General features: G+C 34.1%; 1 protein-coding gene across 4 annotated transcripts in view; it reads right to left on the reverse strand.

Moving 5' to 3' along the window:
* Positions 1-3,790: 3,790 nt before the first annotated feature.
* Positions 3,791-18,942, reverse strand: part of LOC114684184 — a 344,217-nt gene continuing 329,065 nt past the window's right edge. For 2 of the 4 annotated variants that reach the window (XR_005089844.1, XR_005089842.1), the window contains exons 5-6: positions 16,786-16,854; positions 11,527-14,656 (exon numbers count right to left, since the gene is read on the reverse strand). The gene's annotated coding sequence lies outside the window, so the exon portion shown is untranslated. Of the gene's footprint in view, positions 5,465-9,472; positions 9,539-11,526; positions 14,657-16,785; positions 16,855-16,875; positions 17,042-18,942 lie in introns of those variants that run through there. The other 2 variants (XR_005089843.1, XR_005089835.1) reach the window with 2 other exon arrangements.

The raw sequence follows: 18,942 nt of genomic DNA on the forward strand, positions 1-18,942 counted from the left end.
GGAAAAATGTAATTTACCCTGGGCTGCCACTCTGATTATCAATAGATAAAACCAGCTGGTGGTAACTAGCAGATAATCGTTGATCTGGCTGCTTAGTCCTATATCCTGGCTCTCTACAGGAAAGCCTCTGTTTCTCTCTGGAGCTGGCTGATTGTGATTTTGGGGCTGCTAATTGCTGCTTGTTGCTTACTTTTTCTGTTATGCCATGTGAGATTCCCCACAAGCAGTTATTGAATGTTTAAAGTATAGCATTGCATTTTACATTTAATATTTAACATACATGTACATATATCATATATATACATATATCATATATATGTGTGTGTGTGTGTGTGTGTGCGCCTAAAATAAGATTCTTGTATTAAAAATAGAAATTTACTTATAAGCCTTTCTCTGAACATACCCAATTTGCAATTCATATTCCCAGTGTCATGATGATTAAGAAATAATCTGAGGTATTTGTTTTAGAAAGAAGTATTCATAACTCATGCATATTCTCAATAATATCATGCTTGTATATATGATTTTATGTGTGATCCCACACATGTCTGCACACATTTGGCAATCATTTTTGGTTCAAATTCTAATTCATATTCTTGAAATATTTTAGTCAGTATTGATACATGAATATTGAAATTTTAAAATAATTCACCAAATTCCCTATTCTAGAATTCCACTTCAATCACTGCCATCACCACTGCATCATTACTTCATTTACTTACTCTATTTTTAGTGACATCTTAGTTCAGGTATGGCACCTGTGTGTGTGTGGATGTGGGGCCATGTACTAGCACATGGGTAGCCTCTCAGGGATAGCATTCCTGAGAAAAATCTGTCTTTCCCCTTTCATCAGTTCATTAAATAATATAAGGCACTCTGATATCATTTGGCTTCATAATTTTTCCTCACAATATAGTCGAATGTTGGCTGGGTTTTATAGTGAAAGAATTATGCATGCCAAGTCAACTGGTGGAATTCAAGAGTACAAGTGTGCTTAAATACCCATCAAATACTAGTAGAATGCAGAGATAAATTAGTAATGGCAGACTGACACGGTGTTTCTCATAGGTATGGAATTTGGCAAACACGTTGTGCAAGTCGGCCAATAAAATTCAAATTTCTTACTGTCAATATCCATTCCTTAGAGCCTGGGTTTGCATGCTTAAGTGAATACACCTAGTTTTCTGTATTTGTATTTTATAAAATAATCTCAGATTATCATATTTCCAAACAATGAGCTTGCTGAGAGAGATCTATGTATGAATATAAAATAACAAAAACAGATATAATATTACTCTAATCTGAGTACATTCTATGACTTGTTCTCCAGTTTTGACATTGGTGTTATCTTGATGATTGACTTGTGTTCTCATTTATTTTTATTACATTGTATATTATAGCACTGACTTTTTTTCACTCTATTTTTTTTTTTTTTCTTTTTTTTTGAATTTTTATTTTTATGACAGTTTTCTATATATATTGATATTATTTTATCATAACCATTTTTAATATATATGCTACAAATTGTAATATCAGTTGTATCTTTTAAACTTTTTTTTTTTACATTTAATTAGTATATTGATGGCTTGGTTCCCAAAGACATGTATAATATTTTTTCACTCTCTCTTTTTTTGAATAATGCAGAATTATATCATTGACAGGAAGACAAATTATGCCCAATATAGCAAGCATAAAATACAACACATGGAAGGGGTGATTGTGGACCCAGAAGGGTAACTTTCATTGGCCTTTTTCCAGGAAGCATATAATGTCTAACTATATTCTAAATGCCTATCTTTATTTCCACAGAAAAGCACACCTGTAACTGTCATAAAAATAATCATTTTGCTGTACGATTACAAAATTCCACAACTACAAAAACTGCTATGAAGCATTGACAGTCTTTGTCCAGCCACAAATGATGAATGCACAACTCATCATCAGTCTTGACTGAGAAAATATTGTATACAATGGGGAGACACTGTATAAGAAACTAAGGATTTGTATAACTATTGTGACAAGTGTCTTCAATAAGGATAAACAAGCCACAAAACAAAATTTCAAAATCATTAATACCAAAAACATGATTAGCACAATTATACGACAAATCATGCCAACAATGTCAGGAAATCATCTCAACTTCCCGCACTTAGCTGAAAAACTACAGACAAATGGTGGATGCTAAGAGAGAAAGAACCCATCTTCCACTGGGACAATAATACTGATAGGCTTTTTAATTCCAAGTGGTCAATGCCAAAATCTGTTATATATTATACCTTATAATATACACATTGTGCATTTATTTTGTATTCATTTGTATAGGAATGAAAGAAGAGAATTAATAATAAGTGGTATTCACCTTGAACTTAGTAACAGAAGATTTTCCTCATATTAAACTCTAGATTTCCATCAAAGTAATCAGCTTTCTGCATTCTACCTTACCATAAGGTTCTACTAGGAGTTTCTTATGATATTAAGGCCTTAGAGATAATCTGCTATGCCATTAATACTGTTTTTGTTTCTACTCATTACTACCATGTTGTGTTAATGTAAGTCCTAGAGTTAACAGTACTACCATAGATTCAGGTAAACTTCATTATTGTACTAACTTTATCAAATTATACAGTTTGCCAAAACTTATCCTTTATTAGCATATTAGTGCCTTGGTTCTCAAAGCCAAGCCTCAATTTCTCACTTTATCTTTTGTAAGCAACACAGAGCTATACCTTTGACAGGGAAATAAATTGTACCCAATAGAGTCATTCTAGGCTACCACACATGGCAGGTGAGATTATGAACCCAGAAAGAGACACTTGATCTGTTACTTGCATGAAACTGTATAACTTACATGTTCTAAATAGCTATCCTTATGCCCACTAACAAGTTTAGGTGTTACCATCAGTAAAATTCTACATGTTACAGCACCATCACACAAGTCTACAACTGCTGAAACTGAAAACAAGAACTGACAGTTGGGTATACATTTAATGAATCCACACAAATCATTATATGTAGACTCAGAAAATGCAATGGGTAGACACACCATAAGATCATAAGGAATAGGCCATCTGCTGTGACAAAAATGTGTTCTAAAATTGACAGGGAAGATCCACAATGAAAATTTCTAAAGCATGAAAAAAGTTGGGCACAATGACACTTCAAGTTGTCATGCCTACACAGATGGGAAAATCAGTCAAATCCTATAATTTGTTGTAAAGGTACATGCAAATGAGGGATGCTAAGAGAGATAGAGAGAGAATAAGTCCTCTTCTGTGTCAAGACCATTGATATTTTATTCAGCTCAAAGAATTCAGCCCTAAACAGAGTTATATATTATCAGTACATAATGTACACTTCACAGATTAGAGACATATATATATATGTATATATATTTATATATATACATAAAGAAATGTATATATATTTATATATATACATAAAGAAAATGTTGAATAAGAAGTGGTAATCATTTTGATATTTAATGGAGCAGATATGTGCAGGAGACAGGAGAAAAATGTGAAAATAATATAAATATACATATACACAAATATATATAGATATATATGCATATGAAAGGAATTGAAAAGGAATCAAACTGTATTTGGAGAGATATTGCCACAAATATCCAAGACGTTTTATTGGGAATAACTCAAGTGTCATTAAATTTGGTCGAGTTTTTGGCTATGGGTATTCCTATAGTGCCCCACTCAAGCATCACAGACCATTTCAAAGCTGTGGTTAAATCTTCACAATCTGATGGAAAGGCCCTATTGCTGAAGATATTACTTACTTATGCCATTGGAGAGGAGAAATCCATCTGCTTGCCAAATAGAAGCTTCAATGCTACTGACTATATTTGATAGGGCAGAAAGTTAAGCTGCTTGTTACTGGAGGAAGAAAAAACAATTTTCAATACTGTGAGCTAAAAATCCTGCAACACACAATAATCAGTAGTCTTGAAGATATACTTTTGCCATTGTGGGATAAAAATTATGGGAGTAATGAACTACTTTTGATTTGAATTATGATCAACTCCATGAGATGGAAGCCTTACCTCCCAATGTTCAAGTGCCCAATAACCTGAGAATAGATAGTTTACAGACCTATGAAAAAAATCTATTTCATATTCTGCTGAAGACACATAGAAATAAATTGAACCATAATGACATATTGTCATACCCACATGTCTGTGCATCACTTGACCCTCATCAGAGATCCTCCTTCTCATAATCGATGGGAAATACACAGAGATACTCAGATGATATATCTGTAGAGACAGGGAGATTTTGGAGTACTAGGTCCTAAATTGGATGAGTTCATCAAATCTCTTGCCTTAAACCTCATAGATATATGTTGAAAGAGAGGCATAAAGAATGTAACAGAGGAAGAGTTGGTGGGTGAAACCAAGGAAACAATGTGTTCCAGACTCAAATTTCCTATCAGAAATAGGATCTCATAGAGTCTGTGACAGCCACAGAAAATCTGCATAGGTTCAAACCATAAAAATAAAACACCAAGAAGGGAAAGTAAAAAAGTATATCATCCTTAACCTAGAAGCTTTTTGCAATTGTTATATATACTGATAAGTACAAACATCAAATACAAAGAAAAAATTATGGTGTGACAAAGCAAATGTGACTTAAATATGTAGGATTAGTTTAGCATACATAAAGAGGTAATGTAAAGTATTATGTTAATATAAGGAATGAAATGCTCACAGAATAAATTTCTTAGAAAATTCATATCCCCTTTATGATTTCAAGAAAGAATTCAATGATTGTTTACAAAAATTAAATTTCACTGGGTGGTAGTGGTGCATGCCTTTAATCCAAGCACTTGGGAGGCAGAATCAGGCAGATCTCTGTGAGTTTGAGTCCAACCTGTTCTAAAAGCAAGTTCCACAATAGCCAAGGCTGTTACACAGAGAAACTGTTTGAAAAAATACCAAAAAATAAATATATTTCATAATTTTAAATGGAAATATCACATGTGCAAATCTTAAATGCCTCAAAAACATGTGCAAATTTAAAAGTAGTCCAAAGATTCCTATTATTACCACCTGCAATAGACATCTTCCTATTTAGCATCTTCAGGGAATTCATTAGGGAATGTAAATGCTGGGTCCTTTACTTTCCTTAATATCCTATGTTTAAGGCAAAGAAAACAACTTGAAAATATTGTACAGTACATAACTCCTGTGGATAGAAAACATACATTCTTTAAATTACTTTTTAATATAAACATAATTTTACTAAAGTCTAGAAATTAAGAAAATAGAGTTTGAAATTGAATTGATTACACAAGTGCTTATATCTCAAAAATGAAAGTCAGAAAAGAGATTGTTTTACAATACCATCAGCTGAGTGTGGTGGTAGACATCTGTTGTGGGAACTTCTCATGATGCTGAGGAGAATTGAGGTTCAAGAGGTGAGTTTGAGATGGCAGTGAGGAGCACAGTGAGACTCTGTTTCAGAAGTACAGGACAATAATTAAAGAACAGCACTGGAATAAATGCAACATATGCATATTTTTAACTTAAATACAAAAGTAATACCCATATATATTTCAGAATTAAACTTAACATAAACTGCTCAGGAATAAAGAAACAATGCCACTCTTCTAAGATTGCTAAAATAAAACTCATGAAATGGTGTGGGATTACAACAATCTATATTAAAATACTCTAGATTATGAAGTTCTCCATTAAAATTTATACATAAACAGAATAAAATTCCTAATAATCTTAAAGTTAACCATTTAGATGATGAGGATCAATATATCTGACCTATTAAGAAATTTATATGTTCAACAATTAAGTTAAATTTCTTCTACTTTTAGACAGCACTGCTTTTTTTTCACATGCTTCCCTCTGATATCATTATTCTTTTCACGGGATTTTTATCTCTTTAGATATAATGTAAGAAGAATGTGGTTTGAATGCAGTGAACAAATTTAGGAAGACCTGTTATTGAAACAGTAAATCAGTTTAAGTTCATGCACTAATTTCATTCAGAGAGCAGAGCCTTGCTTTATAATTCTGTGCTGTGAAATCTAGTTTTCAACACTGACAGTACTATGAACAATTAACATTTTACGACAGAGTGTTTTAAGCAGGCGGTTTGTTAAGGAATAGGAACTTAGTAAAATGTGAGTCATTGTTTCTAAATGTTTTCATTATATGCTTTCCTTCCAAAGCTCATATAAAATAGAAGACTTTGGGAAATGCAGTTCACATAGATAAAACTTATCACCCTCCACTCCCTACTTCCCTCTTGTTTTTTTTTTTTTTTTTTTTACTTTCTCTATTTCATTCAATTCCAGTTCTTTATCTATCTCTGTATCACCCAACCCTCAACTTTCCTAACTTTTCCTATCAATGCCTCATTCTGGGAGGGCTACAAATTCCTTCACCTGATATTTCTAAGTGACACAATAACTCCATTGCTGCTTGTGCTTTTTGGTCTCAGCTGACCATCTGATAAGACCCCAAATACTTTCCCTCTCATATGCTCTAAAACAAGAGAAACTTGGAGAGAATTAAATTAATCTAGGACATAAAGACCATAATATTATATGTACCATATTCACATGAAAAATGTTTAGTGATTGTAAGTAGCAACTCAGGCAAAGAACTATAAGTGCATAAATATGTATGACATACCAGAGTGCTTGGTGGAGATAGAATACCAATGAGGAGATATTATTTAGTCAGTGGAAATTCAACATTTAAATGTATTAAGGAAATCTGGTGTGAAAATTTCTTTCAATGGAAATATGTAATAACAATCTGATATTATCAATAAATACTTGATTTCCCAAAAGGCTCATACATCATTTGATGTAGTGGGTAACTGTCCCAGTTTTCACCTGGAATTACGACCCCTAGTGAGGCTTCTGGAAACTGCCATGCCTACCTATGACCAGCCTCTGGGGGGTGGCCAGGACAGGAGCCCTTAAGACAGGAGTTCTGTACATACTGGGCCTCTTGCTTCCTAGTGATCCTGGATGCTGGATGGAAGACTGAGGCAGAGTTCTCCAGAGAACCCCACTGGGCTGCACCTCACCTCTCCCAGATCCTGTAATCAACTCTTTTACTGGCTGTAAGTTACCCCAAAATAAAACTTTTTTTACAACATGGAGTTGCCTTGATAAATCTGCACAATAACATGACTTCACAGAAATGAATTGGCAGACCAGGAAGAGGGAACAAACTACATGAACTATTATTTGCCAAAGTGCAATGACAATTTCAATCAAGACTGAAAGGTTGAACCTCTGAGACCCTTAATGGGAATAGAATGATAATAAGTAATTTTGCTGTGTAATCTGTCTTTGCCTACAAAATGTCTTTGGTGATATGTAAGACAATGCTAAAAATGTTACTGCTTGAAGATCACCATGAATCTCATGGCCCCAGGAGAGAAATGTCCCTGCTATCGGAATTTTTCACACTGAGTCCTCCAGGGAGTATAAGGAACTCTCTTTGGTTTCTGTCAGATAATCATTCTCAAAATAAACCCCCTTCCTTGCAGGATCCAATAATGTGGCAGTGATGACAAATCTTAAACCAGAAGCAGTGTCTCCAGAGGTAGGAACACATTTCCTGAACACAAACAGGAGCAGGTGATTCAGCAGGATTGTGAGTAATCCTAGCAAGTCCCTTCCAGTGTTTGGTTTCCATTGGCTCTTTCTCCTGCAGGTATATTGAGCAGTAGTTTTTTTCTTCTCTAAGGAGCAAGTTGTAGTGAGGTCCTAGCTAGTACCTGAAACCATATGGGAACTGGACTGCAGCCAAGAGCTTAACTGGCAAAAGTTCTGTCTACAAATATTTACATTACCTTTAATTGTCTCTGTTTGGCTGAGTATGTACATGAAAATGAAGAATGGATTTAGATCTAATCATGAGGGAGATCTCAAATCTATGAATGGAAATTAAAAGCATTAGACTGGGTAATCTCTATCAGAGTTTCTCTTTCATCTCACTTAACTTCCTCCTTTTATATTGCAGCAAATACAGGGAAAGGGAAAGGAGAAAGACAAGAAAAACTCAATATATCCTGAGCTCTGGCTCCAAATGACAACAGGCAAAATCAGCCAGTAGTACCTGGGGATTCAGCCTGTATCTGACTACTTTGGACTCTATCATGGCTTTCTAAAAGAAAGCTTCCATTTCTGTCTGGCCCTTCTGATTGAGTGTCTTGAAATTCACATGACTGACAATTTCACATATGTACTGCAATAAGAGATACACAGAGAACTCTCCCATATATTCCATCCCTCATTTCTGTCAAGTTCCTCACTGATATGCATTATATACACTGACATACTCTACAAGAAGTTAGAAATTGGAATTTATCATGCTAGGAGCTACAATATTACAATATGTGTTGTCTAACCTTAATACAAACTGAGTTCAATTAAGGCACTTGTGTGTGTGTGTGTGTGTGTGTGTGTGTGTGTGTGTGTGTGTGTGTGTGTGTAGATATGGGAAGTATAGTGTATTAAGGGAAGCATACCTGAAGATTCCTGACCCTCCTTCCTCCATCAACTCATCAGGTGCCAATAGCTACTCAGTTCAGGGTAGGGATTCAAAAGTCCTTCTTCCTGCCATACTAGTTTGTTTCCTGGCTTGATCTGGTGTAAGAATTTTTTGTGCAATATCACTTGTTGATAGTTTGTCTATTGAGTAGTGCTGAGATATGCATCAAATAAATTTTTGATGCAGATGTCTACTATCTCTGCCTTCTCTGGGAAAGTATGTCTCCAAGGACTAAAATTTGCTATAGCATATAGGCTAGTATTTCTTCAACTACTTACCACCATGGTACATTAATTTAAACATGGGCACTGTGCTATAATACTTCCAGGTAAACTCCATGATTTTTATCAACCTTCTTAAGTGTCATCATTTCAAAAATCTTAATTCTTATTATGATATTAATTGCTTGTGTCACACCTGGATATTGATGATATCTTTAGTGAATAATTGAGACTTATATAATGATCAAGAAAATAATTTATGCATATTACTATAAACCTAGCCAACTACCTATGGTTATGCTGTTTGTGGACTATGGAGAAAAACATAGTTCTCTCAATTTACAGAAACAGTGAGAGCAAATGCAGAGTCCCATGGTAACTCGGGGCATCAGCAATTTTAAGGATAATCCAACAATTATTTTTATCATGATTACTGCTGCACACTGTACTAAATGGAATTCTTGGGGAAGTTGAGAATATGAAAACTGGACATTAGGTTTCTTAAGTATGTGATGCTTAATGTAAAGAAAATAATTCATAAGTTTGTAAAGGACATAAGCTAATGTTCAGAAAACAAAGAGGTACAGTTAGATCTAAATATAAATGCATCAAACCTGTAGTAAATGAGAAAATAAAAATTTTCAATTAAATTTTATAAACAAGTAATGAAAATAAATATTAAAATTAAGAAAGCAGTTGATTTTCACCATACCATCAGCAGAGTGTTGTTGCATGCATCCGTAATGGGAGCTTCTCATGATGGTGAGAGGAAGCAGGGCTTCAGGGATGAGTTTGAGACCACAGTGAGCAACCCAGTGAGACTTTGTATCAGAAGTACATGACATACATTAAAGGAACAATGCTAGAATAACTGCAACCTATATATGCATATAAATATTCAAGAACTGAACTTAACAGTAACTGCATAGAGATTATGAAAAGAAAACAATGTCATTCTTCCCAGAAAACTTAGACACATGGAAAAACTAAGGAATGCCATTGTCTATGTAAAAACATATTAGATTTTGAAGGGCTCTCCTATAGTTTCTGCATATATATAATAAAACTACAAATAAGTCCTTAACCTTTGAGATAATGTAAATTTAGTCATATCTTACCTCTTTAAATAACTTGTATACTCATATTTTTTTAAATTTTATATTCTTGTTTTTGACAATACTGCCTTATGCTGAGACCATATTTTTGGTTGTGCGCTTAGACTTTAATGGCAGAGCCATCTCTCCAGCCCTGAGATCATATTTTTATTAATCATTTTAAAATGATTATTTTTGTTATGGTGGTGGTTATTTATTTTTTGGGGTTTTTGAGACAGGATTTCTCTGTGTAGCCTTGGTCATCCTGGAACTTACTGTGTAGAACATGCTGGCCACGAACTCAGAGATTCACCTGGCTCTGCCGCTCAAATTCTAGGATTAAAGACATGTGCCACCAATGCTTGGCTAAAAATGATGCTTTCTAATATCTATGTTTCTTACTAAGTTGTATTGGTTTAGTTGGAAGCTGGATTTCAAGTGATGATCCTGCTCTTGTATTCATCATCTAAGTAAATCCCACAGGTATGGAGATGGCAAAACAGTTTAATTCCATGTGCTATCTTCATTCAGATAGCAGAGACTGATTTGGAATTCCTAGCTGTGAAAACTCAGTTCCAATACTTACAGCAATATGATTAATTAATATTTTACTCCAGAGGCTTTAACACAGGTGGAATTCTGATGGATAGAAACTGAGTATAATGATAGTGCTTAATATCAAATATATTCGTTATGAAATCTCATTAGCCATAATCAATTATTAACCATTAATTATTCCAAATAATATTAAAATAGTCACAGACATACTTTAAAATCTTTAATAATACCCAAAAACATTGTAAATACTCTGATACAATGAATAGAATTTCACTATTGTGAAGAATCATAAAATCCTTAAACCTATTAGTTATTAGGACTATTCCCTTCCAAAGCCTTGTTGTTTTGCTTTTGGTCCTATGGTCAAACTTATCTAATATTCATAAGGGATTCCAAAATAGCTAACATGATACAAAACAGACATCAAGAGTGAAGATTCAGAATTTGAAACAAACTTGGTTTTCAAAGTGATTATAATCAAGATATTGTTTTACTGTTGTATGTTTAAAGTACACTAATTAAAGTAACTAATTTAAAGCAAAAATTAGTTCTTAACAATTAGCAATTAAACCAGGCATGATTATGCATGAATTTAACCCTAGCACATGGAGAAGAAGTTCAGGTGGATCGCTGCAAATTTAAAGCCAACCTGCTCTATATAGGAAGTGCCAGGCTATCCAAACTTTTACAGTAGATCCTTGTTTCAAAACAGAAGACTTATTACATATCATATGTTTGAATGTAGCTGTGTATATATTGGTTCATGAATGTGTGCATTTGAGTTATGGGACTGGGCATGTAATTGTGAGATGTCAATTTCCCATATCTTGCTCATATGATCTCCAACTTATGTTTTATGATACAGTCTATCATTAAGTTCATATGTAACAAATTTTCATAGAATTGCTATCCTATAGTGGAGTTGTAGATAGACAATTCCATGGCCATTTATTTTTATTTATTTATATGCAGATTCATGTGGTCTGAATAGAAGTCTTTCTGCTTCCCTGAATGCAAATTCTAGACTAAGTCACCTCCTAAGCCTTAAACACTTACATATAAGGTCAAATCATCTTACAAACTGAAGTACTGGGCAACAGAAAAAAGATTTTTAAAAAAATATAGAGTCAAGATATATTGCAATTTACAGAAGGTTAGCATTTTGGGAATATGGATTATATACTCCAAACTCTCAAGATAACCCTACAGGATGCAAAGGATCTAAGTGGAGAAGAATATTTGTTTGATGCTTTTAAGAGACCAATGGAGTAGAGAAAGTATTAATGTGAGATGCTGTATCGTGTACATTGAATAATATGTTAACAGCATCCTAAAGTCTTTCTGGTATGTTTCATTTATTTTACTAGAATTTCATTTATGATTACTGTATTAACATCATTTCTATCCTTCTCTCTGCCACATCATACTCTTCCTGTGCCCCTTACTCACACTAAAATTCATGACATCATGCACTTCAATTTTTTAAAGGATCAATACCTTGAATAGCAATTCTAGATCTGAAATATTTAACCCATGCACCACTCACTTGTTTCCTGTCCAGGAATCCAGAAGGTGATCCATGAATTATGTCTCATGGAGGCTGAGCTGGCCATGTCCACCTTCAGGGTATGTGGCAGCTTTGAGGATTAACTCATGATGAAGAGAGGTTATAAAATATTTTTAGAAAAATAATAACTTTCCTATACAAGTTACTTGGGAACTGAACAAAGAAAGCATAGTTTAAACAATTGCAGAAAACTGCAGACAAATATGATGTAAGAATAAGGGGAAGTGGCAGGATATATGTCTCAACACTTAGAAATACTGGCTGGTCTTCCAGAATTCACTAGTTTGATTCCCAGCACCGACACAGCACCTCACAAATGTCGGTAACTCCAGGCAGGAAATTCTACAACATTTTCTGGACATTAAAAGTACAAGACAGGCAGTTATTGAAAGACATTCATAAAAACAAAGCACTCACACACATACAATTAAATGAATAATTCATAAAGGAATGTAACGAAAACACTTCTTAAAAATATACTGTTGAATGAAAGCTAACAAAAGAGAAACAAAATTAAACAACTAGTCAATGGGTACAAGAGCCACATTCTTTCAAGATTAAAATAAGTGTATATATGTTATACTATACATATAGAACATATTTTAAAAAAATGATGTGCATCCTCTCCACATTTTTATTCAACTTTGTTCCAAGAAACTGTCAGGTATATTAGGTAAAGAAATAACATAAGGAATCCTGTATTTAGTGTAGCCCCTTGAAAAATGATAAAATAATAATTACACCTTTGTAAAAATGACATAACCTGTGGGTCTGAAATTTATAAGGGAGCCACAAAACACCTTTTAAAATATAAAAAAGATTATGCAACTTCTGCAACTCATAATTGCAAATAAATACTCAGCAGTGTTTTGCTTCAAATAAAGTTCCAAAAGATAATTAAAAATTATAGTAAAGAATATATGCCAAACCTGGTCATATGTGGTCACAAGCTCCTATCTTCACAGGTCACTAGGGTCTAAGTCAGATGCATCACATGAGTGTATGAGTTCGAGTCCTACCTGGCCAACACAAAGCACAAGGAAGAGCTTAGCACACCTAAAAATTAATGAAATGTAATTTGACTTCATTGAAAACTAGCAAGGAAACATTCTTCAAGTAGGTCCAGGTGTAATTTCTTTCTGTGTGTCTTTTCCTGGAATGACAAAGAAAAGGTCAGTTTCAACAAGATAGAACATGGATGACAAGCCAAATATTAAAAAGGTCCTGTAAAGTCCATCGGGTTTAATGATGTTACATAGAGAACCATGTGTAAGCATGGTGTTTATGTTCCTCAGTTCTATGAACAGCCTTCCTCTCTGCAACTCAGAGTAACTATTACCAAACAGGTTTGTATACAAAGAAACTACTCTACCAACTAAAATGGAGAGCTGAAATAATTTATGTATAATTTTGTTTTATTTTTGAGGAATTAATCATAGATTCAGAATTGGGCTTAGGAAGTAGAAGTAATGGCCACTTCCTGACATACTGTGAGAACTGAAAATTACAGTGAACTAATCTGTGTCTTTACCTAAGATACACTCTGAACATCTCAAAATTATGTCATTTGCATGAATTATCAACTCTTCACTTCTTGTGTAATGAAAAATAACCACTGGCAAAATAAGAGATGAAACTTTCTTAAGACATATTTCTCATTTTTTGAGCATTTATTTAATTTTATTCCATGTGCATGAGTTCTTTGCCAACATGTATGTCTATGTCTTGTATGTATGGAGGCCTTATGGAGGAAACATATACACTAGTACTAGGGATGCAGACAGCAGTTAGCTGTAGATTAGAACTCGGGATATCTGGAAGAGGAACAAATGTTCTTAATTATTGAAAAAAATCATTCCACAAACCACATATATTTCTTAGTATTTTTATATAATTACATTAAAATATATTGTATTTATAGATATAAGTGTAGTTAGATTGTTATTTATAATTAAAAAAGTAGAATTCTTTAACATTTTAATTCAAATTTTTCTCTTTAGGTCCAACTCTGGGAAAATTTGCTCTGTCTGCTTATCTATCATTTTCTGTACCCTGACATCATCTGTGCTGGTAGGATGCTTTATTAATGGTGAAGCATGTTTTAAAGCATTTTCTATCACACTTCTTATAGGATTTCATTTCTAATCTATGACAGCCCCTATGAATGCTATAATATGGATGGTCTCTTTTTAATGGGCTTACAAACAGAATTTCAGCAATTATAATGGTGGAGTACTTAAGTATAGTTACATTGTGATGGCTTTGTAGCTAACATATAATCTCTACTGATGTGAAAACAGTTTCATTAGTGAAAAAAAATATTTTTTTCTTTTTTATCCAATTTTACATGTAAAACTATGAATGTCTGGCTATAGTCTTGTCTAGAATGATAAAACATTTCAAATAATATTTCAGTAAAGAAAAAAATTATTGATTTATTTCCTATAGTGATTGGTACAATAACATATTTTTTCATATTATAATAAACTACTGGAATGACATGATGAAATATTGGTATTTTGTGTTGAATGAGCATCCATTTGAATATGAGTTTCACAGTTAAAAAAAGAAAGATCATTCAACCATTACTGTTTCCAGGTCTATGCCTCCTGCAAATTCCTTGAAGATGTCCATTCAGCTACTGGAGTTATTCAACTGTTGCATCAGGGTAAGCTCCCTAGGAAATGATGAAATAGAACATCTGAGTTATTTCTTTTATGACACTCCTCCATGAAGTGATATACTTCTAACATCATCTTCTTAGTTGCAATGTGAACTCCTGGATCCTTCTTTCTTCATTCTAGCCCATGCACAAAATGAAGAGCCAAACCAGCTCAGTAAAGGCTTTAGGCTTCTGCTCTTACAAACATATTTTTCTGTTTTTTCATGTCTCTATGTTCTCGATTATTTGTCAGGTGCTATGATGAAACCCTGACCAACAACAATTTGAGGGGTGTAGACTGAAACTGTATTACAACTTATACAGTTCATCATAGAGAGAGTTCAAGGTTAAATCTCAAGGAGGGTACCTGTAGGCAGGACTGAAGCACAATCCATAGCAAGTTTTCCATAGCTCGCTTTCTTATAAGACTCATGACCACATCTCCAAGGGTAGCACCATCCATATAGGAATGGCCCTCCAAGATCAATAATCAATCAAGAACTTCACCACAGACAAACCCAGAGAACTATCTGATGAAGGTGTTATGCTACTTGGGCTACCTTCTTTCCAGTTGGCTCTAGTCTTCATTAAACTGACAAAAACTAACCAGCACGACTTCACCTTCTTTAATCCACTCATCACCTTTTCTTTACCTCTCCCTCTATTTATATCCCCCTCTCCTCTTATCTATCACATTTGCCCTCCTACATCTTCACACACCACACACACACACACACACACACACACACACACACTTGGGGTTGGGGGGAGAGGCTTACAAACAGATCATCATAACTCTTTCATTGTTCATCTCCTCCTACCACCCCTTTATTCCAGCACCCTGCCGTGTTTGCTGCCACCATGACTTCTCTCATGTGTCTATATCTCAGTGATGAAGTACTTAAGATGATACTTCTTTGTTGAGCTGCTCTTCTGCTTCCCACATGATCAACACTCTAACCCTTTGCTCCTTCTCTGTCAAGGATCCCTTTGATAAGTAAAACCTGATGAAAATGTACTGGAAACCATTAACACAAGGAACATAGTTTTTTTTTTTTAATGGAAATACAGAAACACTATGTCAAACACCAATAAGGCATTATGACATGCACCAATGCAAAGAAATATTTCACAAATGTTATAAATATCTACAAGATTGTGAGATCCATACTCTTTTTCTTGAGGGGAACTAATACAGAAAAAATTAAAGATTAAAAAAATATCTAGAGAATACATATAGTATATTCTCAAAAAGAAAAAAATTAAAAGACCATTAAGTACCAAGGCATCAAAGAGTTATTTGAAAACCCACACTAGAGTTAACACTAGGAAGACTTAGGAATTGTAGTATTTCCTGCCTCTCATTTACAAATATGAAGTATGTGCCAAGGAAGTACCATTTCAAATTTAACCATTTAATAAACAGCAATCTTTCAATTTGATGGTTTTTCCCCCAAGACTATCATTATAATCACAGAAACAATGGCCACATACACACAATAAAAATCAATATAAAATCAGCTTGGGCTTCTGAAAGAAATTCTCCTTTGCCTATTTATTGTGCTACCCGTCCCTACTTACGTACTTAGAATAGGGATGAATTTTGGTGTTCCCTAACAAAAATGGTGCAAAAAGTAGTCTCTTCTATTCATATTTGACAATCTCATACTTTTGAGATCAAATTTATACCCAGGTCCATGTAGGACAATAAAGGGTGACAGGATTCTGCATCAATATGTATTGTCATTCTATATTACTCTAACATTATGTTTCTCTAAACTCTGTGGGTCGATCTTAACTCAGTGACATCTAACAGGTTTAGTAGGTATCAGTCAACCAAATACCCTATGTTCTTAATAAATTGGGACCTAGTACTGGATCCTCTGTGTCCATAGTATCACATTAAGACAATTATAAGCCATGCTTTTTCTTAATCCTCAGCATGTATTAGTCACTGACTCCTATTTGTCACTGACAGATTCTAATCACCTTGTTCTGATCTACTTATGCCTCATTTCTGACTGTCCACCTTGCCACAATTTTGTGTAAAGTAACTGATATACAAAGGCATTCAGATTATACCTTATGATAACACACCCAAAAGACCAAGCAAGAGGAAATAAATGTAACAATACACTTCTTACAGGATCTCATGCACTTGTTCCATGGTAGAATCTTCTTCTTCTTCTTTACATGCAATGAAATTCCTCCACCTATGTAGAACACATTTCAAATCATTAATTTTCTTCATTGTCAAAAACCTGGTGTTTAAATATTTATTTTCATTTATTACAATCAGTAGTTTACCTAAGTTCCCATGTTTATATTCCTATTTTTTGACCATGGTTTTTAAAGATTGAAACACTTCATCCCAACTCTTCCCTGTCTATGATCTTTAGCCTAGATATGGAAAATATAATATTACATATTAGTGATTTTGTGTAAATAGCCACAATAAATGCTTGATAAAATCTACATAATAAGAGTACTTAGTTGTATGTTCCTTAATGGTGACAGATTGAAGTACATTTATGACGTAAAAGAATGCATGTACCAAACTACAGTAGTGCATAAAGTTTGATTATGTTACCTACTAGTGAGAATGAAAATCATAGTAGCATAGTTCTAATCATTGTCCTTGTAAGTTTCATTAAAATGCAAGAGTATGGTGGAATCTTGACCTCTTTTAACATTGTTTCCACTTCTGTCATTAAATGAGCATTCCTCTATGCATTTCTTCAATGATGTGTTACCTTCCACATGTGCCAATTAGTAACACATATTGTATGCCACAATAAACACTATTCTTTCCTTCACTATAGATCTGTGAGCCTGAGACCCTCGGGTATTCATTTCTGTTATAAATGTTGTCTGGGAATGTAGCCAATGATATAACATAGTCAAAAATAAGGATTCTGTCTTCATGGATGGCTGTGGTATAAGGTGTGATTTCCACTGCTTTACACATTTTACTAACAGGGAACTTGGATATAGCTCATGTAGTATCCAGCAGAGATAAGTGAGCATAAACAGATGATTTGACAAAAGTGAACAGTCAATACTGCTGCAGGACTTTTTGCTATCCAGCTAATGTGCAGCAAGTTTTGTTTTATTTTTCAGTTACCATCCTAGCTCCTTGGCGGAGACTGGTTGATGTCTAGGCCCCTGGTTCTTTACTTATACACTAAGACCAATTTGCCTGTTGACAGCTGCATTCTAAATCAGTACTTTCATTGGTTTTTTGAAAATCACAGTGTCCAAATAGTCATTTCTTGTATTGTTACTAATGCTATGATAAGAAATCCATGGTAAATTTACTTTAATCTGTATTTTGTTTTTAAGACAAAAGAAGTGGTCTTCCACAAATGCAATATACTTTGTGCCTAGGCTAATCATTATCATTTTATTGTTGTCATTCTTGTTTTAATGCATTAATATTAAGATTAATTATCATATGAGTATGTGTTTATATATGTTCATATGTCCACACAGTATTCCTTGTTCATATATGTAATTAGGATTGAAATTCTCAAAGCATATTTAAAAATGCACTTATGTCTGACACTTAAAGATGATACTATGTACTCTTACAATAGACTTAGTAATCTACAGGATCACTGAATTTATACTCTAGGATAGACAAGAATTAAAATAGTGGTCACGACAGAAGATTGAACACTAGAGATTGTATTCTCAGGCCCTGTGAAAACTTCTCTTTCAATTATTGATATTGTTGCAATGTCTGCCCCATGATTTCCCTCAGTTTCTCCTTGCAAAATATTGCGGTGCAAAAATGTCATTTCTGAGGAGCCAGATATTACTTCCCTTGTTTAATTATGTGCCCATGTATCTGTCCTTAATTTATTATTCTCAGAAATCAGCCCCAAAAGATGCCAGGGGAGACAGCAATAACTATTAAAACTAAATTGTAATTAGAGTGAGCAGAGTCTAGTTGTTATATATCCAGGAGAATATGGACCTTTGTTGCAAAATATTTGTTCACACTATATAAAATTGTGTCTCTGTCCTTCCTCACCTGCCTAAGGTACCTTATGATTGGTTTAATTAAAGAGGTGAACGCCAATAACTAGTCAGGAGAAGATAGGTTGAAGGTCTTGGCAAGAAATTTTGGGAAGAATCTGCGAGGCAGGGAATTTGCCAGCCAGACATGGAGGAAGTTGAATGCAAGGTACTGGGGAGAGGTAATGAGCCACATGGCAGAATGTAGATTAATATAAATGGGTTAATTGAAAGTTTAAGAGCTAGATGGGAACAAGCCTAGGCTAAAGCCAACCTTTCAT

This window comes from Peromyscus leucopus, chromosome 1 (genome assembly GCF_004664715.2).
Source record: "Peromyscus leucopus breed LL Stock chromosome 1, UCI_PerLeu_2.1, whole genome shotgun sequence".
NCBI lineage: Eukaryota > Metazoa > Chordata > Mammalia > Rodentia > Cricetidae > Peromyscus > Peromyscus leucopus.